The sequence below is a fragment of the Leguminivora glycinivorella genome, chromosome 25 (assembly GCF_023078275.1).
Source record: "Leguminivora glycinivorella isolate SPB_JAAS2020 chromosome 25, LegGlyc_1.1, whole genome shotgun sequence".
Lineage (NCBI taxonomy): Eukaryota > Metazoa > Arthropoda > Insecta > Lepidoptera > Tortricidae > Leguminivora > Leguminivora glycinivorella.
Genome location: NC_062995.1, coordinates 5,393,336 through 5,407,970, shown reverse-complemented (window position 1 = coordinate 5,407,970; position 14,635 = coordinate 5,393,336). Strand labels below are relative to the sequence as shown.

Genomic DNA, 14,635 nt, shown 5'->3' with positions numbered 1-14,635 from the left:
AACATAATCATATTGAAAATCTTCAGTAACACATTGGTCCTATGAGCAGGTATGAGACCAGGCTCAAAAACTCTTACTCCTCCGTTAGTTGACATCAAAAGCCGGGTACTTCAACTCGAACGTCCCACGAAATATCTCAATGTTCACTTCATGTTTTTCGCGTCCAAACTGTTGCTAACTCTGTCTCCATGTACTCAAGTCTTGCACTATTGCACTAACACCTTTTTTAACTAACTAATTATGGCCTAAAACTAATTGAAATTACTATGTTTTCACTAACAGAGCTCTTCGTTTCAAAACGTAGTTAACTCTCACATTTCTCTACGTGTGATAATAAGACGTCACTAAAAATCACACATGCTCCTACACTATCAATTACACTAATTATTTGAAGCTACATAACACTATAATTTCAGTGAAATCGGTTTTCTTAAATAAAATTTAATAACTTCGCGCTCAGATTTTTTTTCGTAAGGAACTGTCACTGTCAATATTGTCATCCTTAACCGTTTTTTTTTTCTTTTACAATTGTCCTCATGGGCGTATTTTCATTGTAAACACACTAATGTGTTTTTAGTAGTCACAAACATTAAATCAACAAAACAATTATTTGATATCATAAATGTAGCCTATCATAATGTTCAAATATTTGACTAGTTATTAGAAATATATAATTGATTTTTTTTTTTTCATAATTTAATGAAATCGAACGAAAACTATCGTGTAGATTTGTCTTAATGCGTAGGAAATCGCGTGTGCGCATCGGTTTACAAAAGTGTGACCAGATTAAAAATATATTGTGAGATTCTTTAAGGATCTAACAGACGGTCGGACCGCACTTGTAAGGGGACATGTGTTAGGCCCTATTTACAAAATACCGTTCAGAATCTACACAACTTGAATAGTTTGATGTGATTTAAGCAATAGAAAATTAAATTAACAAAATCTTTTGTATTTAAATACATCTATTGTATTTATGTTACTATAATGAAATATTTATGCTGGTTTTCATAAAAGGAAAAGTGAAGTAAATTTTTTTAGATGGCAACACCGGACAATATCTTTTGTCAAAAATTGCATGACGTCTCATCATTTAATACGGATTTCCGAACGTATTGTTTAGATTACATTTTTTTTTTTTTACAAATGTGTCATATATTGCCGCGGTTTTCACAATATGTGACAATGACAATGACATTTATCTGACAGGGGAGGTTTTTGACATTTTGTCTTTTTCGTTAAGCTAGGTTAAGTACCGGTGGTGTTTTTTATTCATGTAAAACGTTTAAAAAACTGGAAAAATGAAATTAATATTAGATATTTGTGTTATTTATACCCAACGCAACAAGTGATTGGTGAACAAACCTGGCGAAATCCAGCCTAGTTCAGTGGACGTAACTAAACATGGATACATAACCTTCAAGCAAAGGTAAGCCCTTGTTTTATTCTTCAATGTGTCATGTCATCAAACGAGCCGTTGTTTTCGAAAACCTGCAAAATATATCTGTAATCTCTAACGTATAAGTTGAAATTGGCTTTCTTTATCGCAAAATGTTTCTTATTTCTTTGTTCTGTCGTCAGACAAGTTACTGATTAGTAAATTCCCCACATTACTTTCTGACTTTCACATTCCCTAAGAGGATCTAAATGTACGTGAAATAGGCCTAACTAACAAAATATATTTGTTACTTTCAATGAGGTTTACATGGTTGTTCGATTTTTCAGTTTCAACATCTAATTGGGATTTCTCTGGAAAGTTTACAATGTCCGATATTTCTACACATCTGCCACAAATTTATGGAAAACAATATTTATAGAAACTGAACATACCTTGGTTAAACGGTAAGCATTAAAAATATGTTCGACTAATTTATTTGATCTAGGCTACCTAACTGTTCTTGGAAATTGTAACGTTGTTTCCGTACCAACATATAAACTTCTCAATTATTTTTCTGAAGCGCTGGCTTATGGGCTATGGAAAATAATATTTGTAGGACCTCAAACGAATGTCATGGCATTTAAAAATAGGCATTGAATCTTGTCCAAACTTTAATTTTGTATTTTTCAAAGATAAAACTTGACGTCTGATACTTAAATAAAATTATGTAGACTAAAAATCCAGACTTAGCATAGATTTTATTTCTGCTACATTGAGTTTAAATAGTGTATGTATCAATTTTCAGTATATGAAATGGATTATCATCATTGAAGAACATCAACCAGCTGTCGGCAATGTGCAGGTGGACTGAGGAATTTTCCGGTGTGTCCTTTATGGACTGTACTCCGTCTTAGCAATCCCAAGTAAGTAATTAACTCTAACGACTCATTTTACATAGAAACATGCCTTCTAGATAATAAATATAAACAATCTTAATGATATGTATTTACCCCAAGATTCCTTAAACATACATACACCCTTTTTTAACTAATCTTTCAATATGTACAATTTCAGGTTTTACCCGAGAGGCCATGCTTCAGGTTGGACCGTCTTCCATATATCTACTGACTTCATATAAATGAAAGGTACTTATGTTTTATTATAATAACATGTTCTAATTATTAAATTTAAAAGTGAACAGCTCATGGCATTAATATTATATTTAGAAAATTTAGGCGAAGTATAGCGATGGCATAGCGATGAAGTGAAAATTAAACTTACATTACTTTATCCTAATTTTATTGGCTAAGCAAACTTATTACTAACTCATTTATGTCCTAGCTCATGTAGATATGAACTGCTAGGCAGGGGTTCTCAAACTTTTTAATATTTTTTTTTTCCTTTTGTAAATTTTGTTGTATGCGTTGTTTTTTCTGACACAATATTTCTCACGGGCGTGTCTTAGTTCCAAAATTAAGCGACGCGCCCCCGTGAATAGATAAATGAAATAATATTGAACCCAATTTGGCAGAACCCCACTCTAAACAATACCCCTTTTCTTATTCTATAATATATGAAAATTTCTAATGTCTGACTATTTCCTTTCAGTGTACTGAGGACTCACTAATCTGCACTACTAGTAACAAAGTAATCCGACAATCAGACTGGACCCGGTCATGTTAGGTAAGTTTACATACTTAATGCGTACCACATACTACATACTATTTCTGAACCTCAGTAAAATATGGTTTTATAATAGTAATGGTGCTTATTATCTATGCCTACTTAACAGGAATATTACAAATTTCAATCAATTTTCATGAAATTCATTAAGCAATTGTGACAATGATCAAGCAGTGGTGGAGTTAGGGTATGGCGAGGTACGACCTCCCAGATGCTGGTAATGCTAATATTTCGTAGGATATGTTTGACATGGTTGTAATGAAGTACAGTATGTTGGCATACTCCTGACTTGTGAAATATTGTATAAAAGCTGTGTACACAATCTACCGAACATAATAATTGTATGGTTTTACACTTACTATTTTAGACTAGCCTACAGCTTATCATGTGAGATAACGAACTCATGTCATATGAAGCTATTGAAAATCTTGTTTATACATACATACTTATTTGTATTACTACAGTAAAAATGTATACCTATAGAAGGTTGAAATTCGTACAGTGGATTTAATTTATTGAAATAATTGGCAGATATAGGCTATGGTGACCTCTCACCATCAAGAGGGACGTATGCTTGTTTACTACGGATGTAATATGAAAATATATGATGACTTATAAGCTAATGAACTTAAATTAGTCCTAATATGATTAATACGTATAACCTAACAGACAGACATTTGTTCTCATAGTGAAAATATTCAGTATAAAAACTTTGTCAATTTATTGTATGATGTATGAAATCCTGTGAGACAATACATATATTATAGAGTTACAACTGAAATGCAAATAAACCATCCATCGAAGGAGGTACTGTCATAGTATAACATGCGTGTAGCTATTCAGTATTCATAGAAAAATGGCGGGACGCCCCATATAATATTGTACTTCAGCGCGACAATGAATAATCGCGCCCCCATAGCCATTAGACTAGAGCCTATCTTCTTGTATTACTAGGTCTTAAATCTAGAGCTTAGGTATCCTGGATTATTTTAGGAAAATAATCTTACATCTAGACTATGTTAGCGACCTACTTACTGACCTAACTAGTAGTTATCCTGCCTATAAATGAAATTCTGTATAACAGACGCCTGCCAGGAACATACATATCAGAGTGTTCATGGACTATATAAGACAGCATCGAAGCTATCCGATCTCCGGTGTGAAGTGCAAACGTGATGTGAGCTTTCAAAATAGCCCTGAAGATGGCAGAGCCTGCTATGAAAATGTACTAGGCCGATAGAGCACTATTTGTTTTAACATGAAATTCTATTGCTATTGTACATAGTGTACACACTTATGTTTCCAATTCCGGTCACTAGGTGGCAAACTCTTCTAAAGTGCTACAGCTCCGCGCCTTCTTTTATTTTAGGTACATGAATATTTTTTCTATAAGTACCTAGTATTTTACGTACTAGCCCTGCCTATACAACAGCCATAAAAACGTACATTAAGACACAGAATAAATAATAGTACTTCGCATAGGCGCAAAGGAACGTCAAGATGTGCCAATGCCAACAATTGCTACGTAGCAACGCAACCCGAATCGCCTATTGGGGACGATGTTTAACCACTACGACTATGAACTAATTTCCTAGAAATATTTTTTTTGTCTTAGTTTACTACGCTACTTTACTTTTATTACTATGTTTTTTTTTTAGATACCAGTGGAAGGAGATGAACATACAATTGACTCCGCATCGATGCATGACTTCGCCCGGAACGCGTCAAGAATTAACAATGGAAGAAAATACTACAGACGTGTTTACTAACAATAAAGTTATTTTTGTTTTTATGAAATAGCGATTGAATAAAAATATTAGGTATATGAGTTTTATTTAGAGATGAAATAAGTCAGAAATACAGCACACCCACTCGTCTTCACAACAACAAATGTAGCCTGGTAAGGCTAATTCCTATTATTTATTTATAAACCTTGGTATCCAAGATGTGTTCTACAGAGCACATCTTAGATCCCTTGGGCACGGAACCAAAATGTAACTAAACTCCGCTCACCTTACTTATTTACTTACTTACTTGACTAACCATTAGTATAACTAACCCCCCTTTAAATATACCCCGTAAATTTGGCCTTGTGATCGTCTAGCGTGAATAAGTAGAACCCTTCGATGTGAACCGCGATAACCTAGATCCTTTAATGAGTATCAGCTGTATTTTTGACTAATTTTTAAAATTTTATTTATTTATATTTTAAAGAAGAATAAAGGTTATTGTAGCATAATAATATAGTGTTATAGAAGAGTATTTTATCAGATTTAGGCCTAGAAAGTTATGAGTGAGAAAATTAGTGACGTAATGAAGAAATTTTTAGAATAAAAGTTAGTGAGTGAAACATACATGAAATAAATATTAAAAAATATTTTAGAAAACATCGGCTACGCTCTATTTTCGATTCCGGTTTGGGGTGAGAACTTGCGATACCGTCTGGAATCCTTAGGCCCAATCAAACCACATTATTGGGCATCCTAAGCAAGTAAGCCTGAAGGGCTATCTATCTACAAACTAACCCCCTTTTTGTTTTGTTTCTTGTCCCTAGCTAAACCCCCCTTTTCCCCAATACTGCTAATAGACCATAACTTCTCGATCCTTCTAATGTATCATCAAGGCTCCGAGTAGTTGCTACCACTGAGAACGAAGTAAGTAAGTCTAGTAACTCCTTGAAGCTTTTGACTTGTCATCAGTGGACGGCGCTCGCATGCCACTGGGCCCTATAACAAATCTATGCTTTTTATTCCAAAGTATAGTTTGTTTCCCTAACCAACTTGATAGAATTTACCATGAAAAACTAGTTAGCAACACTCACTGGCTCGATGCTACATGAAGAATCAGAAATTGCTACCACAATTATTAATTTCACTCAAATAAATTCAGTAATAAGAGTTTTTATAAATTACCAGTTTTACCACATATTTTAAGATAGTAAACACCACATTTAAAGTCCATTAAAATCATATAAATACACGCCTATCAATTATACTTCAAAACCAATCGTAAAACAACCCTAATTTCATAGAAATAGTGTGTGACGCTACCCTAATCCTATTGTTTTCCCTACTCTAACATATCTGAAACACAGACCATCACTTACCATAGATCTTGTGTTCAGAATATGCGCAAGTGTATCCCTACTAGAGCTGTACAGTTCAGCCAGCGAAGCTGAGATAGGCAACCTATAGGCTTGTGTTGGTTAGATCCCCCCCTCTGCTCTTGCCCGCGGGCTAGGGTAGCAGAGAGTAGATCGCCCTATCCGTGTATATATCCAGTATTCTAGGACACACCAGTACCAGCCACATGGGAGACCCAGCTGCGATCAAACTTTACTTAGATATGGATCAATCACAACCGAAATCCCCAACAACCAACGCCAGCATGGACTAGAGCACCGAGTAAATAAATATATATATATATAGGACCCCAGCCTCAAATACTGCCGACTTCAGTGAGCAAGGATTACTCCTAATGCCTTTCGTCAATCGTGAAAGTCCTCACTTCCATCTAACAGTTGGACTCTTTGAGACCGGTGAGAAAATACGCTTTTGTAAGTATAAAAAAGCGTCCAAGCCCTCCACTTGGAACAAAAAGACCCCTAAACGCCTTATGTTTAACAGCCGCAAGGTATAAAGCGCTTAGCCGGACAACAGTCTGTCACAAACAATGATCTGGCTTATAACTTTCACAAAATAACCCCATAGAAAATTACTAAATTCAATTTTACTGACCAACTAAATAAACGAGTGAAGTTTCCTTTACGTGCTATAATCTAAGCTTAGTTTTGCAAGAATTACTCCCTACAAAACCAAACACAGACTTATCTCCAAGCACCAGCCATACATCGACCCAGTCTTTGTATTGCTTGACGGCACTCATGAAACAAAGCACAGAAAACTTCACTATACACAACAATTTAAATATAACACTACACTATAAATAGAACACTAAATTAACCCCACAACTGACAGTAAAGCAATTCCACCACAGGTCTAAGTTCAACTGTACGACGATATTGTCCCCGCACAATCAAACAGAGACACAATTTCAAAGTTTACAATCACTTAGAATAATTTCCAAGTAAAAACAAACAGAGAAATAATAGCAGAACAACTTCACTCACCAGTATAACACACGAAAGCCAGAGACACTGTTAGTCTTGTAGATATTTTAAGAATGACGCGCGTCGGCTCGCTCCGACCCTTTTATAGATTCTATCTCCGACTTCCGACTTCCGACATCCGACTTCCGACTTCTGACATTCGACTTCCGACTTCTGACATTCGACTTCCGACTTCTGACATTCGACTTCCGACTTCTGACATCGACTTCCGACAAGATGGCTACTCAATCGTGTGCTTTGTTTACTAAGTCTTATGCCCTATGCATTAGAGTTCACGATTAACACACGGATGTTTGCTTATCAACACGTGCCGAGTACACGTGTTTTAGAGAGAGACAGAGCTATTGATATTGATACCTATGTAGTCCAATAGTGGAGCGATTCGCAAATATTTTTACGTAAATATTATTTTGTGGAACATTCTTATTTATTTTGTAAGTAATTTCGCAATGAAATATTTTATCTGTTACTAAATGTTACATTGAATGATATACTCAGGAAGCATAATAACCAATATTAGTCATTATTATTTCTTTGACTTGTAAATGAAATCCAGACATAATATCGGAACGTTACGCAGCTGACAACTGTCAGTGTCAGTATTCCGTCCATGTGAACGTAGTTTGTTGATAAATATGTTTTTCCAACCTGTTTTGCACCAAATAATAGTGAATTTTATCAGTGATGACGTAACTAAACATGTGATTAACCATCAAAGATATTATTTGTTAAAATATTCAATGAAATCCCGAAGGAAATATGCACCAAAAAGTTGGTCAAGGAAAAGTTGATTCGCCGTAAGTTTTATATGTAATAACGAGTCCATTTCCTCGTCATAGACGCTTGTTCTGTTACACATCCCACATGGCGGTTATCTCGTAAGCCAAGTCTAGGTACTTACTGGACTTGTCCTTCTCGGCTTTCACAAGATTCTCATCATGGGGGATGGTGATGTCGACGACCACGGCCCGGCGTTGCGATCGATCTATTATGACAATGTCAGGCTTATTGGCTACAATAGTCCTGTCAGTGATAATAGATCGATCCCAATATTATTATTATAATAAATTACACTTCGCGTAATGTATTTTTATGGCATACATAATTAATGTCATTTGACGTATATTGTTTTAAAAATATAGGTGTAATCCTAAGAAGGTAAGTATTTATTTTGTAGTTAAGAACAAAGTAAATATTTAAATGTATTTGTTTTTTTTTTTGCCAACCGTACCACTTTGCACGAAAAGTGCACCCTGATAACGATCTTTAGTAATAACTATGTGCTATAGGCTCTCACTAGTGCGCAAAGATTCTTCAAAACTTTGTACGAACACACGTGCGAATAAGTGCGATTTCACTTTATGCTACTGATATCCTATATGTATATGTATTAAAGAGGCTAGGATCGTTGACATCCTTTTTTACATCCAATAGGTATTGGATAAACCAGGCCCCGTAATCGAAGGTCATTTCTGCGAAACAAAACGTCATCGAAACGCCGCAGAAATGTAGTCTGGCTCTGTCGCGCCAATACGCAAGCGCGATAGAGATAGATAGCTACGAAAGAGATATTATCGTGAGCGTTTCCTGAGCGTTTGCATACGGCTGCTCCGCACACTGAAACCGGACTAATCCCAATAAGGCCTAATTACTCTTTGGGTTTAAAGGTCAGTTGCGCCAAATCTTGGGCTAAGTCGTCAAAGCGGACCACAGGATCCCACACGAATGCCGGGATAACGCCAGGAGGAGGACGATTGGGCTAGTTTCCTACTAGTCAAATCAGCTTCTTTTTAAGAACTGTCAAAATGATTTGCTAAATATGGAATTGCTATGAAATACTAAGGAGTGACGTCACGGTCAATTCATTTACTTTATAATCTTTCTCTTTGACTTATTAAATAGAAATTATGTTAAAACATAACTACTATCCATATTTTTCTTCTAATTATGTGGTGCTTTATTTCGTGCACTGCATAATAGTACATTACGATACAAGTGCGTAAAAAAGGAAGTTCGAAACGACCTAGGTCGAAACTTCGGAGGCTCATCTGTACTGAAAAACGTCGTACGATACACGTGCGAAAAGGAAATTCGGAACTCGTGTCGATTTAAAACACTCCCTTCGGTCGTGTTTTACAGCACGGAATCGCAATTCCTTTCGATTAGTAGCCGATACCTGGAGGCTAATACGACTCCAAGTTCCATTAGCTACTAATTATGAATCAATCAGAATACCTCAAGTGTGTACCCTATTGTATGAGTCTCTAAAACTACCCTCCTATTAACATGTATAGCTTGTCTGTTAGTGTTGGAATTTATAAATAAAGAATAAAGAATAAAGAATCTATCGCCACTCGTTTCGAACTTCCTTTTTTAGGGTTCCGTAGTCAACTAGGAACCCTTATAGTTTCGCCATGTCTGTCTGTCCGTCCGTCCGTCCGTCCGCGGATAATCTCAGTATTACGCACTTGTATCGTAATGTACTATTATTTTAAGTGTAGGAAACTAGCCTAGGTTTACGGTTTATACTACACTCTGTCTATATGTATACTTATGCCTGATGACTCGCACACAGCTACTTCATGCCGTACCTATTAAGTGCGTTGACGCAGCGATTTGTGCGCAGCGGTGTGACGTCACGCGACCACCGCCTTGTTGGGGCTGCTATTAAATATATTATGCTACTAAATAATTTTTAAGAAAAAAAAACCGCCTTCCTTTGGGGTTCTGGTGATAAATACTTTCAAATGTTGGATTATGCTATCAATTCGTCTGTATATTTTTTAATGTTTGTTATTCGATATCTCCGTCATTTCTGAACCAATTTTGAAATTTGGATGATTCTGAAGTACTTACATATTAGAATGATTATCAGAACGAAACTCTAACCAGGGGCGGCTCACTCTTCATCAGCAGTTTCACTGCACCAAATGTCACTGTTCTGGATGTAAGTGCATACTGTTCTTATAAAAATACCAAAGTCACTATAAGTGTGCCGTTCAGATTTGAGGAGTTCCGTTCTGACCATCATCAGCAGTTCCACTGCACCAAATGTCACTGTTCTGGACGTGAAAGTGCATGCTGTTCTTATAAAAATACCAAAGTCACTATAAGTGAGCCGTTCAGATTTGAGGAGTTCCGTTCTGACTTCTGACCATCATCAGCAGTTCCACTGCACCAAATGTCACTGTTCTGGACGTAAGTGCATGCTCTTCTTATAAAAATACCAAAGTCACTATAAGTGTGCCGATGCCGTTCAGATTTGAGGAGTTCCATTCTGACCATCATCAGGAGTTCCACTGCACCAAATGTCACTGTTCCGTACGTAAATTCATGCTGTTCCTTTAAAAACACAAAAATCACCATATGTCTGCCTTTGAGATTTGAGGAGTTCTCTCGATTTCTTCAGGATCCCACCACCAGAACTGGGTTCTGAGAAAAATGGGACCAATCAGTATGCATATACATTCAATAAAAAAAAAATTCAAAATCGGTCCAGTAACGACGGAGATATCGAGGAACAAACATTAAAAAAAAAATACAGACGAATTGAGAACCCCTTCCCTTGAGATTTGGAAGGCGGTTAAAAAAAATTGACATTATTTTTCAGATAATTTCACCGTTTCGAAAAGGGGACTTTTCTTCCTCGCTACAAGTACAGTCAGCGTCAAAAATCAAAAGTAGGTATCCGACTATAATAGGCTAGTTTCCTATACTTAAAATGAAATATTTTATGCAGTGCACGAAATAAAGCACCACATAATTAGAAGAAAAATATGGACAGTAGGTAGTTATGTTTTTAAACATAATTTCTATTTATTAAGTCAATCTGTCCAAGCACACTACACTCACTCACTCACCGTGTCACTAGTGTCACTACGTCTTCTGAAACTAACCGTGAATCATTTAAAACTCTTATTATAATAATAAAATACCAAAATACATACCATATTTCTTTAAATATTTATGTATGAATTATTAGACTAAAATGTGGATATATTACTGTCCATTAAGACGCTACAGGATCGAAAATGCTAAAATGGAAAGCAGCCCCCCTTTCAACATACTAGTGTTATTAATTTGATTTATTTTATTTATTTATTTATTTATTTATTTATTTAAACTTTATTGCACAGTAAAAATATACAGTTACAAAAGGCGAACTTAATGCTACATGGCATTCTCTACCAGCATCTCTCTTCTGGCATTCTCTCTATTTATCGAAAAATAATTGTCCGTGCAGTACAACTCAGTTAAAAGATATTGCAAAAAAATCTTTAAAATGGAGGTTCCGCTCTCGACTGTTTCCTCCTTCAAAACTTAATCAATCGTAACGAAATTTGAGAATCTGAATAACAATGAAAATATCTGTGTCGGAATTGTTGCCAATTTTGAATTCCACACCTTTTTTGCTCCATAATGGGCTTTAGCGTCTTTAAAAATAAGACTATCAAAAAGATCTAAACGGTCAATCGGTAATCTGAGTTGAAAAAAAACCGGCCAAGAGCGTGTCGGGCCACGCTCAGTGTAGGGTTCCGTAGTTTTCTGTATTTTTCTCAAAAACTACTGAATCTATCAAGTTCAAAACAATTTTCCTAGAAAGTCTTTATAAAGTACTACTGTTGTGATTTTTTTCACATTTTTTTAATCAAATGGTTCAACAGTTAGAGGGAGGGGGACACACTTTTTTTTTCTTTAGGAGCGATTATTTCCGAAAATATTAATATTATCAAAAAACGATTTCAGTAAGCCCTTATTCATTTTGAAATACCTATTCAACAATATATCACACGTTGGGGTTGGAATGAAAAAAAAAACAGTCCCCATTTTACATGTACCCTAAAGAAACCTTTTTTCCACTTTTTATTTTACCACTTTGTCGGCGTGATTGATATGCATATTGGTACCAAATTTCAGCTTTCTAGTGCTAACGCGGTTACTGAGATTATCCGCGGACGGACGGACAGAGAGACATGGCGAAACTATAAGGGTTCCTAGTTGACTACGGAACCCTAAAAATCAGCGCTCTGTCTTCAAAAACCAGGGAGGAAATAGCCGAGAGCGTTTTTATGGAGAATTGACCCATACTGTATCGTGTTAATGACTAGACCGAAACACCCGGTATGGATTTACTTTTATTACCGACTGTACAAGCAGCAATACATTCTCCGACGTACCTTATTGTTACTTAACATAAGGTTCAGAATTGTGTGTTAACGAGTTCTCTGGTACAACATTAACATACAACATGTTTTACATGTTAGTATATGACAATCCACAAACGCGAACGCTCGTGTGCGAATAAATTAATATAAATAAATAAACAAAATTATAAAAACATTTAAACTAAGTGAAAAAAGTTAAGAAAAAACTATTTGTAAGTGTTTGTGATTGTGTGCTTAAGTGGATTTATAGTAAGTGTGTTATTTTGAATAATTTGTCGATTTATATAATTTCTCACCGCTGACGAGTTTTTTTTTAATAACAAGAGAATAATACATACATCCGTGATCTTCTAGGTAGGTTTTTTATATACTTATAGAGAAAATATAAAGTGTCAGTCGAATGAATGCAAACAATTATTATTTCATTAATACAGATTATCTATGCATATACAGAAAAAAAACTGTTTTATTGAATTCAGCCGCCCGTATCATTCGCGGGGATTCACTTATTTAAAAAAAAAACCGACCGAATGCAGATATTCTTACACAAATCGACTTGACGAGGCATTATGGGATAATTCTTACAAAAATCGATACATTCTCACGGTAAGCTCAATAATATTATTCTGTGCTCCAAAATATTAAGGTCATTGAACTTTTAGTATGAAGTGGGTATTTTTAGAAAGCTATACGTCCCTATAGTCCCGTGTGGTGACGGGTTAAGAATTTCACCACCCCCTGTCTTCCCGTGGGTGTCGTAGAAGTCGACTGTGGGATATGGGTTAAATTGTGGCGTAGGCGAGAGGCTGGCAACCTGTCACTGCAATGTCACAATTTGGATTTCTTTCAACCCCTTTTTGCCAAGAGTGGCACTGAAACTTAGTAGTCCTTGTGCTCTGCCTACCCCTTTATGGGATACAGGAGTGATTATATGTATGTATGTATGTATGTACCTATACGTAACGTATCTAACCACATAACCATAAAATTAAAATTTTGAAAAAAAAAACCCCGACCGCGACATATACGTAGTGGACCGATTTTCATGAAACATGGCTAAGAACACTCCCGACTAACTCGGCTTTCAAATAAAAAAAACTAAATCGAAATCGGTTCATCCGTTCGGGAGCTACGATGCCACAGAGAGATACACACACAGACAGACAGACAAACAGACAGACACACACACAGACAGACACTTCAAACTTATAACACCCCGTGGTTTTTGCGCCGGGGTTTAAATATTAACATTTTGAAAAAGTCTACCTCTAAAAGCTTTATATCAAGCAAAACAAGATATCAATGTAAAATACTCAATTAAGCAAGCATTTCAAGTTATTGTTCTTTTATAACGTGACAGCAATTAAAAAACAATTATACATTGTGTTCGAAAAAAAATAATTAGACTCGTTTTCTCAGGCACATAGGCTGTTTTAGATTTGAGCCAGTGGCTGGTAGTTTTCCATCACCATCCTCGCGTTATCCCGGCATTCGCCACAGCTCATAAGAGCCTAGGGTCCGCTTCGACAACTAATCCCAAGATTTAATAGAGTAAATAGGTATCTCCAAAGATCTATATAACTTCGTAAAGACCGATAAAGTCTAAGAAAAAAACCGGCCAAGAGCGTGTCGGGCCACGCTCAGTGTAGGGTTCCGTAGTTTTCCGTATTTTTCTCAAACACACACAAACAGAGACAGACAGACAGACAAACCGACACATCAAACATTTAGCGTCGGGGGTCAAAAATATACGACGACCATGACTTTCATTAGGCTCGGTTCGACATTTAAGAAATGTGAAATAAGCTCTGGATACGATCGTCCTACATATCCAATCCATGTCGTATATCTAATATTCGACTCATCTTAAAGTTGATTTTTTTTTATATTACGTCGGTGGCAAACAAGCATACGGTCCGCCTGATGGAAAGCGGTCACCGTAACCTATGTACGTCTGCAACTCAAAGAGTGTCACATGCGCGTTGCCACCCCATTAGAAACTTGTACACTCCCTTTTGCTGTGTTAAGTACACAGCAAAAAGGAGTGTACAAGGTCCAAGGAGGGTTCGGGTTGCCGACGACTCAAAGGACAATAAACGGAACTAATTATATAGTTCCGTAAGTCCTCCCGTCTCCCGTCATCAGCACACCGCACCCTCGTTGAGCTCTGACAGCCTTACTCACCGGCAGGAACACAACACTAAATTACGCTGTTAGTTATGGTTTCCTCTCGGTTAACCAAAGGTTAAATTCAAGTTAGTCATCAATAACTTTCTCGGA

General features: G+C 36.3%; 1 protein-coding gene and 2 long non-coding RNA genes across 3 annotated transcripts in view; all 3 read left to right on the top strand.

Moving 5' to 3' along the window:
• Positions 1–1,284: 1,284 nt before the first annotated feature.
• Positions 1,285–2,294, top strand: LOC125239046. The gene is made up of 3 exons (XR_007178489.1): positions 1,285–1,429; positions 1,726–1,842; positions 2,184–2,294. It is a non-coding gene; the product is annotated as an uncharacterized LOC125239046 (long non-coding RNA).
• A 177-nt stretch (positions 2,295–2,471) lies between these two features.
• Positions 2,472–4,858, top strand: LOC125239071. Its single transcript, XR_007178491.1, has 3 exons — positions 2,472–2,523; positions 2,987–3,061; positions 4,720–4,858. It is a non-coding gene; the product is annotated as an uncharacterized LOC125239071 (long non-coding RNA).
• A 7,615-nt stretch (positions 4,859–12,473) lies between these two features.
• The window catches only part of LOC125239074, a 41,527-nt gene continuing 39,365 nt past the window's right edge, over positions 12,474–14,635 (top strand). The window contains exon 1 of the mRNA XM_048146551.1: positions 12,474–12,604. The gene's annotated coding sequence lies outside the window, so the exon portion shown is untranslated. The remainder of the gene's footprint in view (positions 12,605–14,635) is intronic.